The 27836-nt window shown below is 39.3% G+C and overlaps 1 protein-coding gene and 1 pseudogene across 1 annotated transcript in view; both read right to left on the reverse strand.

Annotated features, from left to right (window-relative positions):
• Positions 1 to 558, reverse strand: part of DCLRE1B (DNA cross-link repair 1B) — a 51033-nt gene extending 50475 nt beyond the window's left edge. Inside the window, exon 1 of the mRNA XM_023642130.2 lies at positions 419 to 558. The gene's annotated coding sequence lies outside the window, so the exon portion shown is untranslated. The remainder of the gene's footprint in view (positions 1 to 418) is intronic.
• On the reverse strand, positions 1 to 27455 carry LOC100064949 (neuroblastoma breakpoint family member 6-like; annotated as a pseudogene).
• Positions 27456 to 27836: the final 381 nt, after the last annotated feature.

Consider the following 27836-nt stretch of genomic DNA (forward strand, 5'->3'; position numbering starts at 1 on the left):
GCTCCCTTATACAAATCCTCTGGAGTCAGGCTGCCTCTCCCTGACCCCAGCCCTGCACCTCAGTACCTCTTATAGCCTCCAGGTCTTTTTCCACAAATACTTCTCTCAGGCTGCAGTGCCCTCCATATTTTGCAATTATCCCTCTATTTCCCCTCTCTAGCCTGACTTGATACCAATAGTTTGTACTCTTGAGAGGGGGCCAGGCAATAGGAGGGTAGCCTGGGACAAGAAACAAAGAAAGTTATCTGACTCACATGATGCCTTTTTAAAATTAAATTCAAGAGCACAATGCAAACAAAGATGAGTCTACAGGGCCTGTTTACATCTCTCAGCCTATACAGGTTGTTGGATACAAAGAACATAGAGGCCACCAGGGACCCACTGGGAGCTTTCTTCCCTTTACAGTAGGAGCACTCACTGTGTACATCCAAAGCTGAGAAGACTGCCTGTTCATCGAATAATAATGAGACCCTTCTGTACAGCCTACAGGAGGCTGACAGGTCATGGCCAATTGAACGAGTCAAATAGCATTCATCCAGTGAGTCCTGTGGGACTTCATTCTCTTCTACCAATGGCAACTCCCTGCTGAGCCTTGTGGAGTTGGGAAGACTGATGATTAAACAAGAGGGATTAGTAAACACAGAGTCCTAGAGCTGGTTTTGATGGGAGGCATAAGGGTCTGGTCATAGAAAACAAATGGGAGTGCCCATCAAGGGAGATAAAACAATCCTCCTTTATCTGGCGCCATAGTGTGGTTGCAATGGGGAAGGAGAAAGAGGGGGGAGAGAAAGAGAGAGAGAGAACAGGAGCAGGAGGTGCTCAGAGCGCTGACCAGAAAACGAGCTCTCGAGGAAGAAAACTGAATCCCCCATACAGAACAGTCAGGATACACAGTGCACTCAGAAAACCATAAAGGCAGCTTCAACACTTCTGCATAAATTTTGTTGAAATACACATGAGGCAGCCAAGTGGACACAGGCTCTGGCAGCATTGTAGACCTCTAGAAATTCTGTCTTCAAGGCCTAGTTCTCCAAAAACTAAGACATAATAGGAATTTTTTTTCAAGTCACTTTCTTTGCTTTGAAATACCTGGCAACATGGTAATGCCTAACAGGCAGAGGCAGATATGTATCATATGTGGTTGTTAAAAAGGAGAGAACAGGAGAAAAATCCAGTGAGTGATTAGTTCACCTGCATCACTGACTTCAGGTTACTAATTGGAGAGGGATCAATAAAGGGGCCTGTACACGTACCACAGTGAAAACAGACACCATTGTAGAAAGGACACTTCGTGGGTGTCTGAGTCTGCTAAATAGGTCTATTCAGCCCTTTCTGAGTTCCCTAGATCTGAGATCACCAGATGCCACCATTGAATGAAGACCCACGATTCTGCAGAGTTACCTGGAACATATATGCGGACTTGGTCTTCTTCCTCCTCAAGATCAGTATGTTTTTCTACAAATAAATCCAGACAGGGCTGGTCACATTAAGCAGATCCCCCTTCATACATTAATAATCTAGTGTCCAACCCTAGCACAGGGACACACATATCCTCAGTGAGAGAATAGGTTTAGTGAGAAACCTATTATTTTATATTATTTATTTACATTATTTTATATTTATATTTCAGGAGGCCTCAGCCATTGTATTGTGTTGACTGGCTTGGTTTCCTGCCCTGACATATTAGGGCAAAATTTTCCTTATCTATGAGATCATCACCACAATATCCTCTGTCTTGAGTGTGCAAACACTTAAATATATCATTCTCTTAAACATTCTGGGGACCAGCCTACCCTCATTCTAAAAGAATTAATATCCAGCCTTCTCTCATCAGATACCCTGGTTGTTGATGATTTAGAGGAATTTATACACTGAGGTTAGACAGATGGAATGCATCTACAAACTCTCAAATGAAAGTGAATCTTTGCTGCTACACAGGAACCTTGGCCATTCATGGGGTGTGGGACTGCCAAGGCACAGCTTTGCTTCAGGGAAACATGCAAGCAAGGTAATGGTAGAGGTGTTTATGGTTGGTTTTCAGGTGACTTCTTAGGAAGATAAGCCAGCCTAAAGGAGATAGAGAATGGGGCTAAGAAAAGTGAACCCTGGGTTATATCTTTAACGAATATGTAGACAAGGATGCCAATTGCCTGGCAGGCATAGAATCTCAAGCATGAAACTTAGAGCGTTGAAAGTGAGAAGAGAGACATTTCATTCAAATTAGGAGGTCTGACAGACACCTTCTATGCTCATGCTGCAGAGGTGAGATGAGGTTGTCATGCCTGCCTTGGGTCCAATGACGTGAGAGTGGGGCAAGGTGACATGGGCATGTCCTAGGACCAGGAAGAGAGTGAAGTGCACTGACTCACATACTGTCTATGTTTAAAACTCAATCCTAGAGCCTGAGTCAAATGAACATGTCTCTATAGGGCCTGCACACGGTGATGACATCTCTTAGCACAGCTAGAGGTGTGGATTACAAATATACAGGGCTACCTCGGAATCCAGTCAGCATCATCACATTGACAATAGAGTACTCACAAGTTATATCTAGAGCAGAATAGACTGCCAGTTCCTCAAATGAGATGGTAGCAGCATTCCTATAAGGACAGTAGGAGTTGGACAGGCCAGGAAGATCTGAAGAAGTCAAATAGTATTCATCCAGCGGGTCCCATGGTATGTCATGCTCGACCTTCTGTGGCAGCTCCCTGCAGAGCCTGGTGGTATAGGGAGGACTAATAATTAACCCAAGAGGGATCAGATTAACCCCAGAGTCTTATTTGGTTTTGATGGAAGGCATAAGGAGTGCTCAAGAAAGCAAAGAGGCTGACCCATTAAAGAGGGAAAAATTCTCCTATTTTTTTTGGTGGGACAGTGTGTGTTTATCACAAGGGCAAGATATAGAAAGGATGGTAGGTGCTCAGTACACTGGCCAAATAACAAGTGGATCAGGAAAGAAACTGAATTATCTCTGTATAATTCAGTCATGACTCACAACACACGGAGTCACATAACAATGGCTTTCACTCTTTCATTTAAATTGCATTGAGTTTTACCTGTAGTGGCCAAGTGAATACAGCTTTTGGGGCAGTCTAGTATCCCAGAAATCTCATACCATCAAGGCCTCTTTGTCTCAGTATTGTGGTATGATATAATAATATTTTTCTCCACTTATACTTCTTGCTATTAAACACATGCAACATGCTAAGACATCTCACTCTGTAAACCACACAAGAGAGAACATGTGAGTGGAGAAAATCCCTATGACTTCTTAGTTCACCCGAGTCAACTGACTGTGGGTTACTAAACTTGAGAAGTTAATAACAAATGGGAACAATACAAGTACCACAATGAAACAGAAAACATTATGAAGAAGGAAAATTCCTGGTTGGCAAAATAGATGATATAGTTATATTCAGCACTTTTTGCTTTTCCCTGGATCTCAGGTCTACAGACATCACCACTGAATTAACAGCCCACAGTTATTCAGAATTACCTGGGGGCAACTGGCTCTTGTCCTTTCGCCTGCTCATGATCATTTTGGTTTTCTGCAAATAAACTAAGAAAAGGGCAGTTACAAGCAGATCCCTGTCCACAAATGCCCAATCTGTGTCCAATCCTAGCACAGGGACATAAATATATGCAGTGTAATAGGCTATTGTGAGAGAAATATTCCAGGAAGTATTAAATAGGGCCTTGTAAGAAGTCACCCATTGGCTTTCTTGATCTATCGGACAAATCCCCCTGATATGATAGGTCATCATCACAGTATCCTATGTCCTGAGTCTGTGCAAACACTTCAACATATCCTTTTTCTCAGAGATCCTGGGGAACTACCTAGCTGTTTCCTGCAGCGTTGCTGCAATATTCAGGCTTTTTCCATCTGAAATGTTTTAAATGGTTTAGAGGAATTATACACTGAGATTAGGAGTGGAATCCACACACCATAAATCAAAGAATCTTCAATGCTAAAGAGAAACAGTGGCCATTCATGGGTTAGGGAAGTCCCAGGGCCCTGCCTTGTTCAGGGAAGCATAGGAAGCATGGGACTGATGCTTATGTTTTGCTACTCAGATGACTCCTGAAATGAGAGAAGACAAATAAAAGGAGATAGACACGGGGTTGAGAGAAGTGAACCAGGGTAGCGACATCTCCAAAGATATAGCTAAGGCTGCCAACAACCTTGGACAGTCATAGAAACTCAATGGACATTGCTCAAGAATAAAAATTAGAGGGGCTGGCCCCGTGGCAGAGTGGTTAAGTTCGCGCGCTCCGCTGCAGGCGGCCCAGTGTTTCGTTGGTTCGAATCCTGGGCGCGGACATGGCACTGCTCATCAGACCACGCTGAGGCAGCGTCTCACATGCCACAACTAGAAGAACCCACAACGAAGAATATACAACTATGTACCGGGGGGCTTTGGGGAGAAAAAGGAAATAATAAAATCTTTAAAAAAAAAAAAAAGAATAAAAATTAGAGCATTGCATGCGAGATAAGAGATTTATTCAAAATTAGGAGGTCTGAAAGTCACCTTCTGTGCCCAAGTTGCAGATGTCCATGTGTCTGGCAGGACCACCTTGGATCCAGTGATTGGCCAGCGGGACAAACGTGAAAGAGGTGTGGTCTTAGACTAGGAATTGAGCAAATTTCACTGATTCATGGGCTGTCTTGTTTCAAACTCAATCCTAGAGCCTTTCAAACCAGTATGTAAGTATAGGGTCTGCCTATGGGGATGAAATCTCACAGTCTAGACAGGTTGTAGGGAACAAAGAATATGAAGGCTACCTGGGAGAGGAGTCAGAGTTTCACCCCCATTAGAATGGTAGTGTTCACCGCCTACATCTAGAGCAGAGCTGACTTCCTTTTCATCAAATGCGAATTTGCCATCACTGTAAGGCTGGTCACAGTCAGACTCTTCTTGGCAAGTTGAAGAGGGCAAAACATATTCATCCTGTGAATCTTGCAGGACTTTTTTCTTTTTAAATTTCTGCAGCTCCATGCTGTGCCAGATGGAAGAGGGTAACAGAAGATTAAACTAAGAGAATCAGACACCATGGTAGCCTAGCTGGTTTTGATGACAGGCATAGAAAGTGGTCACAGAAGCAAATGAATTGTCACCTGAAGAGAAAAAATTATCCTCCTATATGAGGAGCAAAGAGTTGCTGCCATGGTTTAACAAAGAGAGAAAGAGAGAGAGAGAGAAGCAGATGCTTAGTGCAGTGTCCATATAACCAGCTGATGAAGGAGGAGACTGAATTCTCCCTGTGCGTTACAGTCATGACTCCCAGCACACATGGAGGACTAAAACGGTGGCTTCAACTCATTTGCATACATTGAGTTGGATTTTATATGCAACGTCCAAGTGAATACAGCCCTTGAGACATTATAGACTCTCTGATATTCTGTTTTCGAGGAGCATTTTCTCAACATATTGATATAATATGAATTTTTTTCAGTTTCTTCTCATATATTCAAAATTGGCAACATGCTGACACCAAACAGGCACACAGCAGATATGCATCTCCCCCTGGTTTTAACCACACAGGAGAGAACAGCTGACTGCAGGAACCCCTGAGTTTGGTTAGTTCACCTCACTCAACTGACTCTAGGTTACTAAACTTGAGAGGATTAAGAAACTGAAACCCACACAACTACCAGAATGAAAACAGACAACATTGTTAGAAGGGATATTTTGCTGTTGGCTGAATGGGTGAAATAGTTATATTAAGCACTTTCTGTTTTTCCCTGGATCTGAGGTCTCCAGATGTCACCACTGAAATTCACAGCCCACTGATCTTCAGAGTTACCTGGGGGACATTGGCTGTTGTCCATCCTCTTCCTCATAACCATTCTGATTTTATGCAAATAAATTCAGAGACAGCAGGTCATGCTAAGTAAATTAAATTTCACACATTTCCAACTCAGCGACCACTCACACCACCAGGGCATTATATTCTCAATGCAAGAACAGAATATGCCGGCAGGGATATTCCAGGATACCTAAGGCGAAGTCTTGTGAGAAGTAGACAGGACTGCTTCCACACCTGTTGGGGAAATTCTCTCTCTGATCTGACAGAACTTTCTCCCAATATCCTGTGTGCTGAGTCTGTGCAAACAGTTAATATTTTCCCAAGAGATCCTGGGGAATTAGCCTAGTTATTTTCTAGAAGTTTTGCTGCAATATTCATTCTCCCATCAGATATCACAATTGTTGATGGTTTAGATTTGCATTGTGCAAACTGTCAAATCACAAAGAATCTTTGGTGCTACACGGAAACGACAGCTATTAATGGCTTGAGGGTCTTTCAGAGGCCCAGCTTTGCTTCATGGAAACATACAAGCAAGGTAATGATAGAGTTGTTTATGTCCTGGTTTTCAGATGACTGTTTAGCTAAGTTGAACCAACGTAGAGAAGATAGAGACTAAGGCTGAGATCAGTGAAACCAGGGAAACCACCACTCCTACTATATAAGCAAGTCTTCCAGTGTCTTTGAACAGGCATAAAAACTCCATGGACATTGTACAAAACCAAAATGAGATCACTGAAAATGACAAGAGACATTCAATCCAAACCAGGAGGTCTGACAGTTACATCCTATATATGCTCTGCTGGGGTGGGTGTGAGTGATCAAATCTGACTTGGGTCCAATGGCCTGACACTGGGGCCAATGACTTGACAGAAGTGTGGCCTGGGTCTAGAAAGAGATGAAGCCTCCTTGACCCACCTGATGTCTGTGTTTCATAATTCACCCTTGTCCCTTATTTACACCAATACATGTCTATAGGGTCTATTTTCAGAGATGATCTTCCTCAGCCTAAACAGAGATTAGGGTACAGAGGTATGAGGTTACCTGGGAGAATATTTGAAATTTCATCCCCTTTAGGATGGGAACATTCACAGTTTATATCCAGAGCAGAGCCGACTTCCTGTTCAGCAAATGTGAATTTGCCATCACTGTAAGGCTGGTCACAGTCAGAATCTTCTTGGCAAACTGAAGAGGGCAAAACACATTCATCCTGTGAGTCCTGCACGACTTCCTTCTTTTCAACCTCCTGCAGCTCCATGCTGTGCCAGGTGGGTTGAGAGAAAATTAAATAAGGAGGATCAGACATGATGGCGTCCTAGCTGGTTTTGATAGGAAGCATAGGGAAGGGTCACAGAAGCAAAGGGGCAGTCTCCTTAAAGAGAAAAATAACTATCCTCCTATATGAGGTGCAGAGTGTGGCTGCCATGCGTGGGAGAGAGCAGCAGGTACTCAGTGCACTGGCCACATAACCACTCTTAAGGAAGGAGACTCAATCATCCCAGTATGGTACAGTCACGACACAAAGCACAAATGGTAAACCATATCAGGTGCTACCACCATGGACCTAAGTCATGTTGAATTTAACATATGATGGCCAAGTGAATTCAGCCTCTGAGGCATTGTAGACTCCCAGAGATGTTGTGCCTTCTAGGCCTCTTATACTTCTCAGATGACAAGTAAAATTTTTTTTTGTCTAGGTACTTTTCTTAGTGTTTGATTTTGCTAGTTACTCCTTTACTAATTCCTTTGCTAGTTACCTTCCTAACAAGGACCTAAGACAACTCTGTGGGAAGCAGATATGCATCTCATCCTGGTGTTCAGTTACAGGAGAGAATAGGCATTTTCTGTGTGTGCAGGAAATCCTAAGGCTGGTGAGTTCACCATGGATCATTCTTACAAGTCCCACAGAGACAACAGACACCCAAGTTAACAAAGCCATTTCATTCTTGGTGAGAGAATTCAACCCATACAACCTGCAGTTGTGCTCCTCCTTGCATCTGGCATTTCTGATGCTCTTGACCTCACCTACTGTTCTTTCTTCTTCATATATTTACCCACACATTACTGGCTCCCGATTATTCATTGTTACCTGGGAGTGAGTGTTTCTTGTGCTAGTTCATCCTCCTCATCTTCATGATTTTCTGCACATAAATTTAGAAATGTCCCGTCAGCTATTTCCCACTTCACGTACTGCAAACACAGTGGCTTCAATGGCCATAGAGACACAAATATCTGTGTATGAGTTAGTACTGTATTGAAGTTCTAAAGCACTGTCTTTAAAGAACTGCCCTAGCATAGATTTCTGATCCATCAGGCAGTGTGTCTCTGATCTGGTCAATCAACATCATGGCACATTCTGCCTGAAATTGGGCAAAAGTTTAAATTGTCTTTTGTTCCCCATATCACTGGATACTTGCCCAGCGTCCATCTCGACTTTTACAACTGTATCCTTCACACTACCACAAATCCTGGCATAGGCACAGGCTCTATGTCCCTTCACTCTCACATCAAACCTCCTCCTTGCTCTAGGGAGAGGAAAAAAACCCTGTCCCACCTGCCTCCAATTGGGGACTTCATGGGCCTCCAAGATGGCTTCTGTGTGTTATTGAGGGAAATTTTGTCTATGGAAAATTTCTAGTCTAAACAACTTTCCCACCACTGAGTTCTACTATATCAGGTACCTTATCCAACCCCACACAGTGAGGGGCTTTCTTTTTTCTGAAGTGCATTTGTAAATATTCCCACATTACAGCTACCATCAACAGATTATTGGATCCATTTACAGACGAGGAGAAAAATATCAAGGAATAAAAATCAATTGTTCTTCCACCTTTAGTAAAGACAGTACTCAGGCTGGAGCCTGAGAATGTCCACACTTAGCTCAGAGCTCTTTTCACTCTAACAAGCTTTCTCCTGTCATGTCCTCCTTTCTGTGCTCTGCCACTGGGCAGATGCTGCCTCCTTCCCCAAGGGCTATGGTCCATCAGGGAGGAAGCAGACATTTGGAACATTATGACCTCCACTCTGTGCATTTCTCCTCTTGTTCCCACCCCATTAGTCCTGGTCCTATCATGGCCCCAAGTGTGATGTGGAAACCAGGACAGTTGGTAAAAGCATTACAAGTGGAGATGTGGAGTCTCTTGTGAGCTGGGGACCTTGGAGGGGCCCAGGGAAATCAGGGCCTGTGGCCACCTTACCTGGGCTGAGCTTGCAGACAATGCTCTCTGCCAGCCTGTGTCCCTTAGCCAGTTGCTCTCAGAAGCCCTGCCGCTGGTAGTTGTCAAGGTCATTGTGGGTGAGGAGGCCCTTGAGGTGTTGATTAAGACAGAGATGTCTCTCCCTTCCTGTAATTTCTGCCATAACAGGGTCAGCTGTTGCTCCTGATCTTTAATTAGGATACTTTATTGCCTAAGGTGGGATAGGAGGGAAAATTTGAGTCAGAAGAGATGACTGATAGATTTTAAAGATTTTTAAAAAGATTTCTGTGAGAATTTCTCCAAGGAGCTCTTGAAGCAGAATTCTGGCACAAGTGTGGTGACCTGCCTGTAGCAAAGAGAAAGAAGAAGGTGAAACAAAGGCTTCCTCTGTATCAGAGAGTGCTCCTGTAAGATCCCTTGACATCCCATTCATTGTTTTCTTCTGTAAACAAAACCAGGTGTCTTCCTAAACCTGCTTCAGAAAAGATATCCCTTCAGTTCCTCCCTTCAACCATGTCTATTTCCATGTAAAAATACACATAGTGACTTATGTAATGAATGGACACAAAGTCAGACACAGAAATGTGGACAGGTACAGCTGGTGATAATTGAACACAGAATGACAGGGTCAAGAAGATAGCATTCTTCTGAATGAAAGGAGGACAAGCCATAGTCACTCAGGAGGTGATTGTGATTAAAGGTAAATGAGCTGATTTGGGTACAACATAATGAAGGTACTAAAATGCCACCGAATGGTTCACTTGAATTCAGTGAATTTCATGTTACATGAATTCAGTTCAGTAAGTTTTATTTTTAAGCAAAGTAAATGAGGCTCTGAAAAGTGGAGTCCATACTTTACCAACTATTGTTCTCTAATTCTTTTATAAATATGTGTGCACATGTGCCTGCCATGTAAATTTCTGCCCTTCTTCTGGCCCAGAGTTCCTCCTTGCCCCACTTCAGAGATTCCTACTCTTTCCCACCAGCCGCCTCACACAGAGCCCTTCTTACCTGAGCTTCCAAGCTAAGGTTGACTTCTCTGCCAGGTTCCCCTCATTAGAATGCAGCTTCTCCTTCAACACAGATTCAATGATGTCTTTGCACACTCCACACTCTGAGAAAAGACAGAGGTCTGTCTCAGCGGAAAGCTGGTCATGCTGCTGTGGTCACCGCCTTCAAGGGAGGAAGCAGGGTCCATCCCAGTGACAAACATAACCCCAGCACCAGGCTTTACAGTGAGATTTCCACATCTTATTCCTCAGCCTCCCAAATACATGGCATTTGGTTACGTTCTATTTTTGAGCTGAAGAAAGAGACGCCCCAAGGCACAGGAAGTAACTGGACAGATTAACTGCTCAGAATTCACATCCCCTGAGACTGACTCCAGATCACTGGCCACTTTACCAAGACTTCCCAAAAGTTCTCTTCAATTTTAAATAGCAGGCTTCAATTTTTACTTTTATCTGTGTCAGTCATTTTTAATTAACCTTTCTGCCACGATGGTTTATTGGAAAATGACACAGATTCAGGCTCAGAATTGTCTAGATTCCTTCTAATGACCCTGTTGTGCACGTGCCCCTGTTCTCATGATTCCCTTTGTGTCACTACAACCCCCTATTACTGAACAGGTGATTGAGCTTCCAATTGCAAGGCTGGCTGTGGGAAGGAACAGCCTGCCTCACACACTGGCTTGGGTTTTTCCTGGCGCTGGTGGTCTCCTCCACTTACACACATTCTCACTTTGGCCACATGTCTCATAGCCCAGACCCTCAAGGTCACCTGGACCCGCTGTGCATCCTGCATCACTGAAGGTTCTTCAGCTCAGAGACAGAGAGAAGGAGTGGCACAGAGTCTCTGATTTTCCCAAAAACACTATCAACCTCAGCACAGGGTGTCAAAGGGCTTCCTTGGACTCAGGAAGAAGAGCCTGTGCCCCAGAAGCATGGTTTCACACTCAGGAGGATCGTCCGTGTCTTCATGGCATCACTCACATATACAACAGCTTCAGTGGGGAACAGACTCATCTTGAAGCTCCTTTAAAGCAGGCACTATCACCTGCTTCCCCCAGTGTGTACCATCACCCTGTTTCCTCACTGTAACCAGTACAGTGCTTTGCCAATGGGACCACAGAGAAGCCTGAACAAATGGAGTTTATTAGTTCTGCACATTCAGGCCAACAGTGATGCAGGAGGTGATTCAGTTAGGAAAGGATCCTGAGAGAAACAGTTTATCCTGTTCCTGAGAGAAACAGGCAGTTCTGTCCCTACACCAGGAATCAATAACTGGGACTCTAATTCCACCCTATAACTCACTGCAAACCTGCAAAATTTGCTAAACTCTTGTGCCTCAGTTTTCCCATGCTCAGCAAACTGACAGTAAAATACCCACTTGTATCTTTCTGGACTGTGGTCAGAATGAAGTTTATTTTAACAAAGGGAATAAAAGATAAAGTCTGGAGAGTTTTTAGTTTCTTAGAGGGAAGGAGTGATCATTCATCACTTTGGTGACCATGAACCTGTCAGACTTCCTGAATTTCTGCAGCTGGTTGGCCAGAATGTAGGCAGTAGCTTGGGATATAAGGAATTTCTGTCTGGGGTCATGGAAGTCCTGCTTGCTCTTTGGCAGCTGGGATTGAAGCTCCTGGTTGATTTTCGGGATGGTAATTTCGGACCTAAAATCAGACAAAGGGCTAAGACATACTGCCATGCTGACATGTGGCAGAGGAGGCAGAGCTAGGGACTGGGGAGAAGAAACCCAAACACATAATGGGTTAGAAACAAGTGAAATCAAATAGGTTTAATCAGGACTGAGGGGTGATGATACAGGAATTCTTAACTTACTGTTGGGAAGAACTTGATGAACACCCTACGACACTTGAGAGTCTGTAAACACAAAAACAAAGGTCAAGATGGCAGAGCTCAGAGCCAACGGTACTGCTTGTAGCTCAGACTCTGACAGGAGCGAAGGAGGGACGACCCAGAGTGCCAGGTAACTGTCTGGAGTTACAGTAACAGATTGGAAGGTGAGGGGTGTCATGGAATCTTAGGAGCCGCTGCCTTCCAATTGCCTAGGCCATGCTGATACACAAGGCCATCTGGTCTCTTCTGAAGGTCACCACCAACGGGGACTATCCCACTGCAGCCACTCTCAAGATTTCTCTACCCTTGTGCTGATACCACTGACCTATGTCTTTCCAAAAAATATCTAAGCATAATTCTCATTGTTCATTCTTGTGTGTTTATAAAAACATCAAGGCAGAAAGAGTTCCCCAACAAGTTTTATTTACTTCAGGACTGTCAAAAATTCATCCCACCTTCTCCCTAAATTAATACTCATATTAAGGTTTTTCCACAAATGGAAGATGTCAAACTATTAGTCTCTCATGATGTTCTTCTCTGAATCTTCTCCAGTTTTTTCTATATCCATTAAGAAGTGTAGTATAAAAAGCAGAGTACCATACTAAATGATGAATAATTAATTTTTAAAAATATTTTCTGTCCTGATTGTCAATATTCTTCTTACTGCATCCTTGTGTTCTGTCTGTTTCTTTTCCGTTTGAATGAACATATGTTTTCAATTCTTCTGGTTATATATCTAGGAGTAGAATTGTTGGGTCATATGTAACACTATGTTTAACTTTTTGAGGATCTGCCAAACTATTTTCCAAAGCAAAGCAACGCAACTATACCTTTTTACATTCCCACTAACAATGTATAAGAATTCGCATTTCTCCACAACTTCCCCAACACATATTGTTGTCTTTTTTTTTAAGTCACACTTTGGGGTGGGAATTGATATCTCATTGTGGTTTAGAGTTGCATTCTCCTAATGACTAACAATCTTGAACATCTTTTCAGGTGTTTATTGTTTCATCTGTCTATATCCTCTACAGAAATGTCTGTTCAAACTCTATTTTCCATTGTTAAATTGAGTTGTCTGTTTATTGCTCAGCTGATAGGGTTCTTTATGTATTCTGTATACTAGACCTTCATCAGATATACGATTTGCAAATATTTCTCCCATTCTGTGTATTGTCTTTTCACCTCCTTGACAGTGTTCTTCAAAAAACAAAAGTTTTTAATTTTGATGAAGTCCAGTTTGTCTATTTATTCTTGGGTTGCTTGTGCATATTTAAGAAACCACTGCCTAATCAAAAGTCAGGAAGATTTACACCTACGTATTCCTCAAAGCATTGCTTTTTGAATAGAACTTTCCTGGGTTTTAGCGTGTGTGGGTGTAGATATCATTTAATTCTGTCTCCTATCCATTGACTGATATTTCTCTCAATTGATATTCATTGTCTGTTGTCCCCTCCTATGGAGCATCTAATGGTCTGTAACAGAGATTTGGGAAATGCTAACTATTCATATTCTGGCTTTGCAATACAGGTTCATGTTAACAAACAAGAAAAAGCTCAAATAAACAATCTTAAACTACACCTAAGAGAACTAGAAAAAGAAGTACAAACAAAGCCCAAACTCAGTAGAAGGAGGGAAATAATAAAAATTAGAGCAGAAATAAATGAAATTGAAACAAAAAAGACTGTAAAAATGATCAACGAAACAAGGAGCTGGTTCTTTGAGAAGATAAACAAAACTGACAAACCCTTAGCCAGACTCACTAAGAAAAAAAAGAGAGACGTCTCAAATAAAAAAATTAGAAATGAAAGAGGAGAAATTACAATAGATACCACTGAAATACAAAAGATTATAAGAGAATATTATGAAAAACTGTATGCCAACAAACTGGACAATCTAGAAGAAATGGATAAATTCTTAGACTCTTACAACTTCCCAAGACTGGATCAAGAAGAAATAGAGAATCTGAATAGACCAATCACACGTAAAGAGAGTGAAATAGTTCACAAAAACCTCCCCAGAAATAAAAGTCCAGAACCAGATGGCTTCTCAGGAGAATTCTACCAAACATTCAAAGAAGATTAATTACCCATTCTTCTCAAACTATTGCAAAAAACTGAGGAAGATGGAAATATTCCTAACGCATTCTATGAGGCCAACATCACCCTGATACCAAAGCCAGATAAGGACAACACAAAGAAGGAAAACTACAGGCCAATATCGCTGATGAACATAGATGCAAAAGTCCTGAACAAAATATTGGCACACCGAATACAGCAATACATTAAAAAGATTGTACACCATGATTAAGTGGGGTTCATACCACCACACAAGGATGGTTCAACATCCGCAAATCAATCAATGTGATTCACCAAACTAACAAAATGAGGAACGAAAACCACATGATAATCTCCACAGATGCAGAGAAAGCATTTGACAAGATCCAACATCCATTCATGATAAAAACTCTCAATAAAATGGGTATAGAAAGAAAGTACGTCAACATGATAAAGGCCATATATGACAAACCCACAGCCAACATCATACTTGATGGGGAAAAACTGAAAGCCATGCCTCTGAGAACAGGTACAAGACAAGGGTGCCCACTTTCACCACTCTTATTCAAAATAGTTCTAGAGGTTTTGGCCAGAGCAATTAGGCAAGAAAAAGAAATAAAAGGAATCCAAATAGGCACTGAAGAAGTGAAACTCTTGTGCTTTGCAGATGACATGACTTTATACATAGAAAACCCTAAAAAATGCATCATAAAACTATTAGAAATAATCAACAACTATAGCAAAGTTGCGGGGCACAAAGTCAGCTTATGAAAATAAGTAGCATTTCTATACTCAAATAGCAAACTAACAGGACAAGAACTCAAGAATACAATTCCATTTACAATTGCAACAAAAAGAATAAAATATCTAGGAATAAATTTAACCAAGGAGGTGAAAGATCTATACAAAGAAAACTATAAGACATTACTGAAATAAATCGATAATGATGTAAAGAAATGGAAAGATATTCCATGCACATGGATTGGAAGAATAAACATAGTTAAAATGTCCATACTACCTAAAGCAATCTACAGATTCAATGCAATCCCAATCAGAATCCCAATGACATTCTTCACAGAAATAGAACAAAGAATCTCAAAATTCATCTTGGGCAACAAAAGACCCAGAATAACCAAAGCAAGACTGAAAAACAAGAACAAAGCTGGTGGCATCGCAATCCCTGACTTCAAAATATATTACAAAGCTATAGTAATCAAAACAGCACAGTACTTGTACAAGAACAGACACACAGATCAATGCAACAGCACTGAAAGCTCAGAAATAAAACCACACATCTATGGACAGCTAATCTTTGACAAAGGAGCCAAGAACATACACTGGAGAAAGGAAAGCCTCTTCAATCAATGGTGCTGGGAAAACTGGACAGCCACATGCAAAAGAATGAAAGTAGACCATTATGGACTCAAAATGGACCAAAGACTTGAAGATAAGACCTGAAACCATAAAACTTCTGGAAGAGAGTATAGGCAGTACACTCTTTGACATCAGACTTAAAAGGATCTTTTCGAATACCATGTCTACTCAGACAAGGGAAACAAAAGAAAAAATAAACAAATGGGACTTCATCAGACTAAAGAGCTTCTGGAAGGCAAAGGAAACCAAGATAAAAATGAAAAAACAACCCACCAATGGGGAGAAAATATTTGCAAATCATATAGCCGATAAAGGGTTAATCTCCATAATGCAAAAAGAGCTCACACAAATGAACCACAAAAACACAAACAACAATCAAAAAGTGGGCAGAAGATATGAACAGACATTTTTCCAAAGAAGATATACAGATAGCCAATAGGCACATGAAAAGATGCTCAACATCACTAATCATCAGGGAAATGCAAATCAAAACTACACTTAGATACCATCTTACACCCATTAGAATGGCTATAATCACTAAGACAAAAAACAGCAAATGTTGGGAAGGTTGTGGAGAAAAGGGAACCCTCATCCACTGCTGGTGGGAATGCAAACTGGTGCCACCACTGTGGAAAACAGTATGGAGATATCTCAAAAAATTAGAAATACCACATGACCCAGCTATCTCACTACTGGGTATTTACCCAAAGAACATGAAATCAACAATCAAAAGAGACTTATGCCCTCCCACGTTCATTGCAGCATTATTCACAACAGCCAAGACTTGGAAGCAACTCAAGTGCCCATCGACGGATGATTGGATAAAGAAGATGTGGTATATATATATATATACAATGGAATACTGCTCAGCCATAAAGAAAGATGAAATTGTCCAATTTGCAACAACATGGATGAACCTTGAGGGAATCATGTTAATCAAAATAAACCAGACAAAGAAAGACAAACATCATATGATTTCACTCATATGTGGAATATAAACAAACTTATGGACAAAGAGAATAAATTAGTGGTTACCAGAGGAAGAGGGGTGGCAGGTGGGCACAAGGGGTGAAGGGGCACACTTATATGGTGTATGGCAAACAATAATGTACAACTGAAATCTCATTAAGTTATAAGCTATTATGATCACAATTTAAAAAATTATTCTGGCTCTGATTCAGGTGAGAGTCCTGATCATGCAGTTGAGCTATTCTTAACCCCACCCAGTTTCACAAATTGCTCAGGTCCTTTAGAGTTGAGCAATTGATTGTCCTTCTGAGGAACACTTGTCCAGAAGTCCAGGTTGTTCTGAGGCTTCTGAGAGGATTTCCTCAGTCCACTACAGACAGAAGACTGCAGGAGTTGGACATAGTCAAGATTTTCATCTCTGGTCTTAGATGGAAACTGGACCTGGTTCAGGCTTTTGGGAAGGTTGTTCAATACAAATTGATTCCTCTCCAATTCTTTTTACTATATACATGATTTCTTTCTAGAAATGGTGGAAGGATATTTATTTTAGAAAATCTTGTCTGCTCTTTGCCTGTTGTTGTGTGTCTGTGATTTTCACACAGGTAAAGGAGAACTCAAAGTCAAACATATTCTTAACAATTATAGTTCATGTGTTCCTGTCAGGTGATCATACTTAATCTTATGTACTATCTTATTGCTCAGATATTATCCTTTTCTTGATGAGAACCAAAAAACTCAGAAAGATTACAAAATTTCACAAGGTCAAAAGATCTAGTGAAGAGGAGAGTGGGCATTAGAATACAGTTCTGTTTGGCCTTCAAATCCAACCTTGTACCATCATATTCAACTTTATGACAGTACTTTTTTACTTATTTATTTTATTTATTTTTTAATTAAGATTATGATAGTTTACAACCTTGTGAAATTTCAGTTGTACATTATTGTTAGTCATGTTGTGGGTACACCACTTCACCCTTTGTGCCCTCCCCCCACCCCCACCTTTCCCCTGGTAACCACCAATCAATTCTCCTTGTCTATTTGTTAACTTCCACCTATGAGTGGAGTCATATAGAGTTCATCTTTCTCTGCCTGGCTTATTTCGCTTAACATAATACCCTCAAGGTCCATCCATGTTGATGCGAATGGGACGGTTCTGTCCTTTTTTATGGCTGAGTAGTATTCCGTTGTGTATATATACCATATCTTCTTTATCCAATCATCAGTTGCTGGGCACTTAGGTTGGTTCCATGTCTTGGCTACTGTAAATAATGCTGCGATGAACATAGGGGTGCAGGGGACTCTTGGAATTGCTGATTTCAGGTTCTTAGGATAGATACCCAGTAGTGGGATGGCTGGGTCATAAGGTATTTCTATTTTTAACTTTTTGAGAAATCTCCATACTGTTTTCCATAGTGGCTGCACCAGTTTGCATTCCCACCAAGAGTGTATGAGGGTTCCTTTTCTCCACAACCTCTCCAACATTTGTCACTCTTGGTTTTGGATATTTTTGCCAATCTAATGGGTGTAAGGTGATATCTTAGTGTAGGTTTGATTTGCATTTCCCTGATGATTAGCGATGATGAACATCTTTTCATGTGTCTATTGGCCATCCTTATATCTTCTTTGGAGAAATGTCTGTTCATGTCCTCTGCCCATTTTTTGATCAGGTTGTTTGATTTCTTGTTGTTGAGCTGTGTGAGTTCTTTATATATTATGGAGATTAACCCTTTGTCGGATAAGTAGTTTGTAAATATTTTTTTCCCAATTAGTGGGCTGTTTTTTTGTTTCAATCCTGTTTTCCCTTGCCTTGAAGAAGCTCTTTAGTCTGATGAAGTCCCATTTGTTTATTCTTTCTATTGTTTCCCTCATCTGAGGGGTTATGGTGTCTGAAAAGATTCTTTTGAAACTGATGTCAAAGAGTGTACTGCCTATATTCTCTTCCAGAAGACTTATTGTTTCAGACCTAATCTTTAGGTCTTTGATCCATTTTGAGTTTATTTTTGTGAATGGTGAAAAAGAATGGTCAATTTTCATTCTTTTACATGTGGCTGTCCAGTTTTCCCAGCACCATTTGTTAAAGAGACTTTCTTTTCTTCATTGTAGGCCCTCAGCTCCTTTGTTGAAGATTAGCTGTCCATAGATGTGTGGTTTTATTTCTGGGCTTTCAATTCTGTTCCATTGATCTGTGCACATGTTTTTGTACCCGTACCATGCTGTTTTGATTACTGTAGCTTTGTAGTATGTTTTGAAATCAGGGATTATGATGCCTCCAGCTTTGTTTTTCTTACTCAGGATTGCTTTAGCAATTCGGGGTCTTTTGTTGCCCCATATGAATTTTAGGATTCTTTGTTCAATTTCTGTAAAGAATGTCATTGGGATTCTGATTGGGATAGCATTTAATCTGTAGATTGCTTTAGGTAGTATGGACATTTTAACTATGTTTATTCTTCCAATTCATGTGCATGGAATGTCTTTCCGTCTCTTTATGGCGTCATCAATTTCTTTCAAGAAAGTCTTGTAGTTTTCATTGTATAGATCTTTCACTTCCTTGGTTAAATTTATCCCAAGGTATTTTATTCTTTTTGTTGCGATTGTGAATGGGATCGAGTTCTTGAGTTCTTTTTCTGTCAGTTCATTGTTAGTGTATAGAAATGCTACTGATTTATGTATGTTGATTTTATACCCTGCAACTTTGCTGTGGCTGTTGGTTGTTTCTAATAGTTTTCCTATGGATTCTTTGGGGTTTTCTATATATAAGATCATGTCTGCAAACAGCGAGAGTTTTACTTCCTCATTGCCTATTTGGATTCCTTTTATTTCTTTTTCCTGCCGAATTGCTCTGGCCAACACCTCCAGTACTATGTTGAATAGGAGTGGTGAAAGTGGGCACCCTTGTCTTGTTCCTGTTCTGAGAGGGATGGGTTTCAGTTTTTGTCCATTGAGTATGATGTTGGCTGTGGGTTTGTCATATATGGCCTTTATTATGTTGAGGTACTTTCCTTCTATACCCATTTTATTGAGGGTTTTTATCATGAATGGATGTTGGATCTTGTCAAATGCTTTCTCTGCATCTATTGAGATGATAATGTGGTTTTTATTCCTCATTTTGTTAACGTAGTGTATCACATTGATTGACTTGCAGATGTTGAACCATCCCTGTGTCCCTGGTATAAATCCCACTTGATCATGGTGTATAATCTTTTTGACGTATTGCTGTATTTGGTTTGCCAGAATTTTGTTGAGGATTTTTGCATCTATGTTCATCAGTGATATTGGCCTGTAGTTCTCCTTCTTTATGTTGTCCTTGTCAGGTTTGGGGATCAGAGTAATGTTGGCTTCATAGAATGTGTTAGGGAGTGCTCCATCTTCCTCAATTTTCTGGAATAGTTTGAGAAGGATAGGTATTAAATCTTCTTTGAATGTTTGGTAGAATTCTCCAGAGAAGCCATCTGGTCCTGGACTCTTATTTTTGGGGAGGTTTTTGATTACTGTTTCTATTTCTTTACTTGTGATTGGTCTATTCAGATTCTCTATTTCTTCCTGATTCAGTTTGGGTAGGTTGTATGAGGCTAGGAATTTGTCCATTTCTTCTAGGTTGTTCAATTTGTTGGAATATAGTTTTTCATAGTATTCTCTTATGATCCCTTGTATTTCTTTGGTATCCATTGTGATTTCTCCTCTCTCGTTCCTAATTTTATTTATTTGAGAGTTCTCTCTTTTTTTCTTAGTGAGTCTGGCTATTAGTGAGTGGGTTTGTCAATTTTGTTAATTTTTTCAGAGAACCAACTCTTTGTTTCATTGATCCTTTCTACTGTCTTTTTTGTTTCAATATTGTTTATTTCTGCTCTAATTTTTATTATTTCCCTCCTTCTACTGACTTTGAGCTTTGTTTGTTCTTCTTTTTCCAATTCTGTTAAGAGTTGTTTGAGGTTGCTTATGTGAGATTTTTCTTGTTTAGTGAGGTGAGCCTGTATTGCAATGAATTTCCCTCTTAGGACTGCTTTTGCTGCGTCCCAAATGAGTTGGTATGGTGTGTTTTCATTTTCATTTGTCTCCAGATTATATTTGATTTCTTCTTTAATTTCTTCAATAATCCATTGTTTGTTCAGTAGCATGTTGTTTAGTCTCCACATTTTTGCACCTTTCCCTGCTTTATTCTTGTAGTTGATTTCTAGTTTCATAGTATTATGATCAGAAAAGATGCTTGATATTATTTCAACTCTCGTGTATTTATTGATGCTTGCTTTGTTTCCCAAGATATGGTCTATCCTTGAGAATGTTCCATGCGCACTTGAGAAGAATGTGTAACCTGCTGTTTTTGGATGAAGTGTTCTATATATATCTATTAAGTCCATCTGGTCTAATTTTTCCTTTAATTCTATAATTTCCTTGTTGATTTTCTGTCTGGATGATCTATCCATTGGTGTTATATGACAGTACTTTTGCTAGAATAAGTTCAAAATTTGCTGTTCTAAGATGGTTTTCCCAAGGCAGCAGTGTGTCATTTTAATATTACTTTGAACTTTTAAATTTCACTTTTTTCCTTAAATCATACTTTTTATGGTTTGTTCTGTTCCATTGCTTTGTGTTTCTTCTCAAGGGATTTCTATTATTTGTATGTTGAATGTTTGTTACATATCTTCTGTCATTTGTCACTTCTTTTAGTTTTTGTCATCTTTCTCTCTTTTTTTATGTCAGCAGTTCTTTATTCAAGTTTAATTTGCACAGAGCAAAATGCGCAAAACCTTAGAGTACAGTTCAATGAATTTTATGCACTGTGGAATACCACCCAGATCAAGATATAGAGCATTTTCCATCATTGCCAAAAGTTCTGTGTGCCCCTTGCCAGTCAATACCAATCCTCCAAATAATGACTGTATTCTGAATTTTCTCACCATGGGTTAATTTTGCTTATTCTTGTGCTTCATAAAAATGGAATCATAATGTGCGTTCTCTTTTCTTTGACTTCTTTTATTTAACATTTTGTTTTGAGATTCAGTGCCAGGTGGTTGTATACATCAGTCAAATGTTTGTTTTGTTGGTTGGTTTTTTTTTTTGCCAAGTCCTATTCTATTGTATTTTTATAGCACAAAGTGATTATCCGTTCTTCTGATGATGGATAGGTTTATTTTTTGGCTATTATGTATAAAGTAACTGTGAATATTTTTGAACAATTCTTCTTGTAGAGTTGTGCACTCATTTCTCCTGGGTACATATATGGCTAAGGGTGGAATTGCTTGGTGAAAAGGTAGAACTGTCACAGAGTTTTGCAAAGCAGTTGTTATCATTTTACTTTTCTATAAAACTGTAGTCCATTTCCAACTGCTCTACATTCCCACACTGAGTATTCTCAGTCTTTTTAATTTTAGCCATTCTGCTAGGTATGTAATGATATCCCATTTTGGTTTTCATAAGGTTATTGGTCATTTGGATATTTTCCTTTGGGAAGGGTCCTTTCAAATTTTTCTGCTCATTAATATACTAGGGTTTTTTTTTTCATTTTCTTTGTGATTTATAGGAGTTCATCTATTTTGGATGGGTGCATTGTCAGATATACGTATTGCTAATAATTATTCCTGGTCTACAGATGGCCTTTTCATTTTTTAAACAATTTCTTATGGTAAGCAGAAGCTTTTATTTTTTATGAGGTACAATTTAATTGACATTTTATTATGGTGAGTGAAAATATTTCCTATTTTTCTCTTACAAGCTTTATAATTTTACCTTTCACATCTCCAATTAATCTCTATATATGATAGAAAGTGGTTCTTAATATTACCTTTTTTAAAAAAGCAAATTATTTTTGTTCTAGCATCTTTTACTGAAGAGTCTTTCATTTACCCAGTGAAGAATATTGGTGTATTTATTTTTAAAAATAGTCAAATAACTGTACAAATGTGGGTATATTTTTGAATCTTTCTTCTTTCACTTTGATATATTTATGTTGACTTACACAATACTATAGTTTTTTAAATTACTGTAGCATTAAAGTGAGTTTAGAAATGAGTACAGTAAGTTCTCTATCTTAATGCTTCTTCAAGAGTATCTTGTTTTTTGTAAGTTTATTGATTTTCATATATATTTTAAAATTAGCTTGTCAATTTCTCCAGAAATGCAAATGCAATATTCATCAGAATAATGTTGATTTGACATCCTAACAAAACTGAGTCTTACAATCAATGAACTTGATATACACTATATTTCTCTATTTACTTAGTCTTTAATTTCTTTCAGCAATAGTTTTAAGGGGTCTCGCTTCTGCTTCATTATATATATTCCCAGCATTTAATGACTTTAGATGATAATCTCTATTGTGTCTTATTGAACTTCATTTTCTACCTGCTAATTGCTAGTATGGACAAATACAACAGATTATGAAATCAACTTTATTGAGGTATAATTTAGGTTAGGTAGACTGCATCACTTCAACGTGTACAATTAAGTGCATTTTGACAGATGTATACACTAATGAAACTGCTGCTACAGGATGCAGGGCATTTCCATTACCCCAAAAGTTTCTTGTGCGTGCAATAAAGTGCATACAATTAAGATGTGCAATTTAATAAGTCTGTTGATATATATGCATCCATAATCAAGATAGTGAATATATCTGTCATCCCCAAAAGTTTCCTGGTGTCCCTAGTAATTCCTCTCTCACATTCCCAACCCAGGAAATCACTCACTGGCTTTCCGTCACAAAAGATTGATTTGCATTTTTTAAGGTTTGATATAAATACAATCATGTACTATGCACATTATTTTGTTTTGACTTTTTTTACTCAGAATAATTATTTGGAGATTTGCCCCTGTTGTTGTGTACATCACGGGATCACTCTGTTAAGCTGAGTAGTAGTCCATGAGGTGGATACATCACGATTTGTTTTATTCCATCACCTGTTGATAGCTTTGGATGGCTTTTCAGCATTAAAAATAAAGCTTCTGTCAAGAGATTTGTATGAATATATCCTTCCTTTCCATTTGGGTGGAATGGTGGTATCATATGGTAGGTAAAGTTCTAATATTTTTAAAACTTTCAAACAGTTTTCTAAAGTAGTTGTATAATTTCACATTCCCCTCAGCAGCGAATGAGAATTCTAGTTCCTACATATCCTTTTCTATGCTTGGAGTGGAGATTCTTTTCATTGTAGCCATTTTAATTGGTATATAGTGGTTTACATTTGCATTTTCCTAATGACTAACAATGTATAGAGCATCTTCTCATGTATTTACGTGCCTTCAATATAAATTCTTTGCTGAAATATCTTTACAAATCTTTTAGCTATTTTTGAAATGGGTTGTTTGCCTTCTGATTATGGAGTTTTGTGAGTTCTTTAAATGTTCTAGATAGAAGCCCTTTCTCCAATACCAATATTTTCTCCCTAAGTGTGACTTGCCTTTTCATTCTCTTGCCAATGTCTTTTGAAGAGCAAAAGTTTTTAATATTCATGAAGTCCAAATTATCAATTTGTTCTTTTATTAATTGTGGTTTTGGTGTCATATCTAAGAAATCACTGTCTAACTCAAGTTTACAAAGATTTTTCTACTATGTTTTCTTCTAGAAGTTTTAAAGTTTTAAGTGTTACATTGAGGTTTATAATCTACTTTAGGTTAATTTTTTATATGGTGTGAGGTATGGATCCAATTTTATGTATTTGTTTATTTTCATAGCATATGGATATGTCATATCCATATTCATTTGTTGAAAAGATTATCCTTCACCACTTCTGGAAAGATTATAATTCTTAGAATGCTTTGCCTTTCACGTTTGTCAAAAATTTGTTCACCATATAGGTATTAGCTTACTTTCAAACTCTATATTCTATTTCATTGATCTATTTATCTGTTATATGCCAATACCAATCTGTTTTGATTACTATAACTTCACAATAGATCTTCAATTCAGGTAGAGCTAGCCCTCAAACTTTGTTCTTCATTTCACAGGTGTTTTGGCTATGCTAGGTCATTTGCAATTTCATTTTAAGTTTAGAATCAACTGGTCTCTTTCTACCAAAGATACTTGCTGAGACTTTGAGAGGGATTGCATTGAATCTGTAGATCAAATTGGGAGAAATTGACATCTGAACAATACAAGTCTCCTGACCCTTGAACAAAAAGTTTCTCTCCATTTTCTAGGTATTCATTAATTTATCTGTGAAATATTTTGTAATTTCGAGTCAGATTTACCCCTAAATATTTCACGTTTGATGCTATTGTAAGTCATATCAGTTTTTATATTTTAATTAGGCATTGCAATCACATAAAACACAATTAATTTTTGTATATTGATCTTGTATCCTCCCACAGATAAATGCTTTTTGGATTCAAGCTAGATCTGGCATTGACCATATCTTCAGGGACTTGTGCATTTGCCTGGTGAGAAAAATCTTATTCCATTCATTGGGAGTTTTCTCACCAGCCCCAGGAAGAGGAATAACTCAGCCCATGTCAAGTCCCGTGTCTGGGCAGAGATCGTAGAAGGGCTCTTGTGGACCAATGCGTGTGAAATGTTTTGTATGTTCATTAATAAACTTTCCTTAAGAGTAACCATTCAGCTAGTGAAGCTGCCAATTTATCCTTGCATTTAGCTGTAATACCACAGTTGCGAGATTTAGGAGCCAATGTTCTCCCTTATTTTTAAATTTAGTCTTCAATAATCTTTTCCAGCATTATGTTCTGCCAGAAGCTTTCAAACGATATGCAATGATATATCCATCAAATATCATGAGTTTGTGCCTAGTTTTGATTAGTCTTATTGCTGATGTAATCTATTATAAAATGACACTAAGAGCATTAACATAATTAATAGTGGCAGGCTGAGGGGGTTTGGTTGTGTGACACTCAGTAGCTTTGGAGACAGTGGCTCCTACTCCATATGTGAAGAAGGTGTCCACTCTCATAAGTGTGTAAGCATTGGGGTCCTGATTCTGCAACAGAATCTGTAGTCCCTTGTTGTATCAGCTTCATTCCCCCAAGGGAGGATGAATGGCCTTCAGTTTAAGTTATGTCATGGTTGGTGTAGCATAAACAGGTGACCTCATAGTCACCTCTTTAGTCACTGACCTTTACATCCAATCATGTAAATTTTGCTCACCCGGATGACTCTCAAGGTCACATTCCCAAGGGGTCAATGATGTGTCTCAAAGAAACCAAAGCATCCATTTGTCATTATGTGTGTCTGCTAAAGTTCACCCTTGATGGGCTAAAACAAGGCTCACAAACAGCTTTAAATGTGTTTCATTTATGTCTGTCTAACAGTTTTCTAAAGTCCAGTTACCAAATAACTTGACTTTATAGTCCAGTTTTTTTCTTTTGAGGAAGATTAGCCCTGAGCTAAAATCTGTGCCCATCTTCTTCTATTTTATATGTGGGACACCTGCCACAGCATGGCTTGATGAGTGGTGCATAGGTCCATACCCAGGATCTGAACCTGCGAACCCCAGGCCGCTGAAGCTGAGTGCATAAACCTAACTGCTGTGCCACCAGACTGGCCCCAGTATAGTCTAGTTTTTTGTTTCTCAATGGTCTGGCTAATTGACAGGACCCAAGAGTCAACAAAAACAGATTTACTCCAATTAGTTTATAACCAAACAATAATTATTACATAAATTACATATAATCTATACGTTGGGTTAACCTTCTCCTTCCTTCTTTTACTTGTTTGCCATTGAATATTGAAATGACATAATGTTAATTGCCATTTCCATTGACATAATGAATTACAATTCTGCTATATGTTAAAAAAATGTGTTTTACCTTGTTATTGATCATAGTCATCCTAGGATGTATGTAAATCTGCATATTTGTGAGCATCATTATTAGTTAACATCTATGGTAGTCAATTATTTGCTTAGGTCAGAGACTAAAATTTGAAAATAAGAATTTTATTCTTTATTATTTTTTATCTTTTCTTGAATATATCATTTCCATTTCAGGTGCGTGAGTGCTGTTGTGGTGATCCCTGATCTCCCTTAGAAAAGTCATTGTTGGCACAACCCAATAGTAGATCATCTGTGACAGAATGATTGCAGATCATGGGCTAAATATTTAGTGTTCATTGAGTCCAAATTTTGCTAAATATGTTTTTCCAGCATTGTGTAATGTTACTGTGAACCAGCTCATTTGCAACTTTAAAAGCCCCAAACCTTTTCCTCTACCACTTTGTGGACATTGTCACAAACACAATTCATCCTCCTCTTGTGCCAGCTACCATAGGATCAGTTTGATTGCAGGGCCCTAGAGGCAGAGCCATTTACCAGCTTGTTTAAGAGCATTAAAGCCCTCCTGTTTCTGTGAGATCAATGGAAGTAAGTGGTTGTCTGATGTTTGGCATATAGGGCCATCATTAGGGTCAGGTGAGGAACTTGTTTTCTCCCGAAGTCATTAGGTGCCGTTAAATGCAATAACTTTTCTCTCACTACATTATACTTTATCCCACCCATGCATTATATTCCCTAAAACTTCCTAAAGCTGGAACAATCATCCTTAAGCTCACTTCAGTAAGGATTTGTATACCCTCCCTCTGTATCCCCCATAGTAATTAGCACAATGCTCTACCCACAGGGACTCAGCAAACACACTCATTGAGCTCAACTAATTTAGAATCCAAGTTGTCTAGATAAGCAGACTTATTCCAGTTTGGAGAGTTGGATAGGTTAACTGTGGAGCAAAAGAGGGGAGCTATTTTATTCTAATAGTATAAAGTCGTTGTGTTCATCAACTATATTAGAATCAGAAAACCAAGATGTTAGCCCCAGACTCTCCTACATTCTCACTGGAATGGAACATTGCTTCCATTCCATAAACATGGAAGTTGCTTACTCCTTCCTACCTTAGTTATTTAATCTGCAGTTTGAGGATAAAATAAGTTCTAAAATTCGAGGAACATGGCCAATATTTAAATTATTTTTGATGTGGGGAGAGACACTTGAAGTCTGGAAAGCATTTAACTTATCAGAGAGAAGACAGATCATCATTGATCACTGTGGCAAGGACAAACCTGTAAGACTTATCAAACTTGCCTCTGTATTTCTCCAGCTGGCGAAGACATAGACAGTAGCTACTGATATCAGTAGTTTCCTCTGGAGACCTTGGTAGTGTTGACTGCTTTGAGCCAACATGGAGCCCAGGTGTTGGTTGTATCCTGAGAGGCTGAAATCTGGCTGAGGTCTAGGTTGGGTGGGCCAGTTGGGCTACAGCTGTTGGGAAAACCAGAAATGGGGATGAGGACAACCGCTTTGGTCATCGTAGAGAGCGCTGGCCACATTTTCCAGTGACCCACCACCACTACACATCACTTCCTGGTTGCTAGACTGAGGGCTCCATGAAAGGTGGAATATTTTATTCATCTCTGCATTCATAGCTCCTAGCACTGAGCTAAGCACTGAGGAGGCTGTCAGCGACATTTGTTCACTGATCGAATAAAATTGGTTGCAAACCTCCAATCATCTCACTACTTTCCTGTCCCAAATGTCCTGTCAGGGATGCTCTGCCATCTCTCGGGATGTTGCAGATCCCCTTCCTTAGAGAGGAGGCTGGCCTACACTCTCCATGCCCTATGACTCTCACCTGTGCAGAGC

Source organism: Equus caballus, chromosome 5 (assembly GCF_041296265.1).
Source record: "Equus caballus isolate H_3958 breed thoroughbred chromosome 5, TB-T2T, whole genome shotgun sequence".
In the NCBI taxonomy this organism is placed as follows: domain Eukaryota; kingdom Metazoa; phylum Chordata; class Mammalia; order Perissodactyla; family Equidae; genus Equus; species Equus caballus.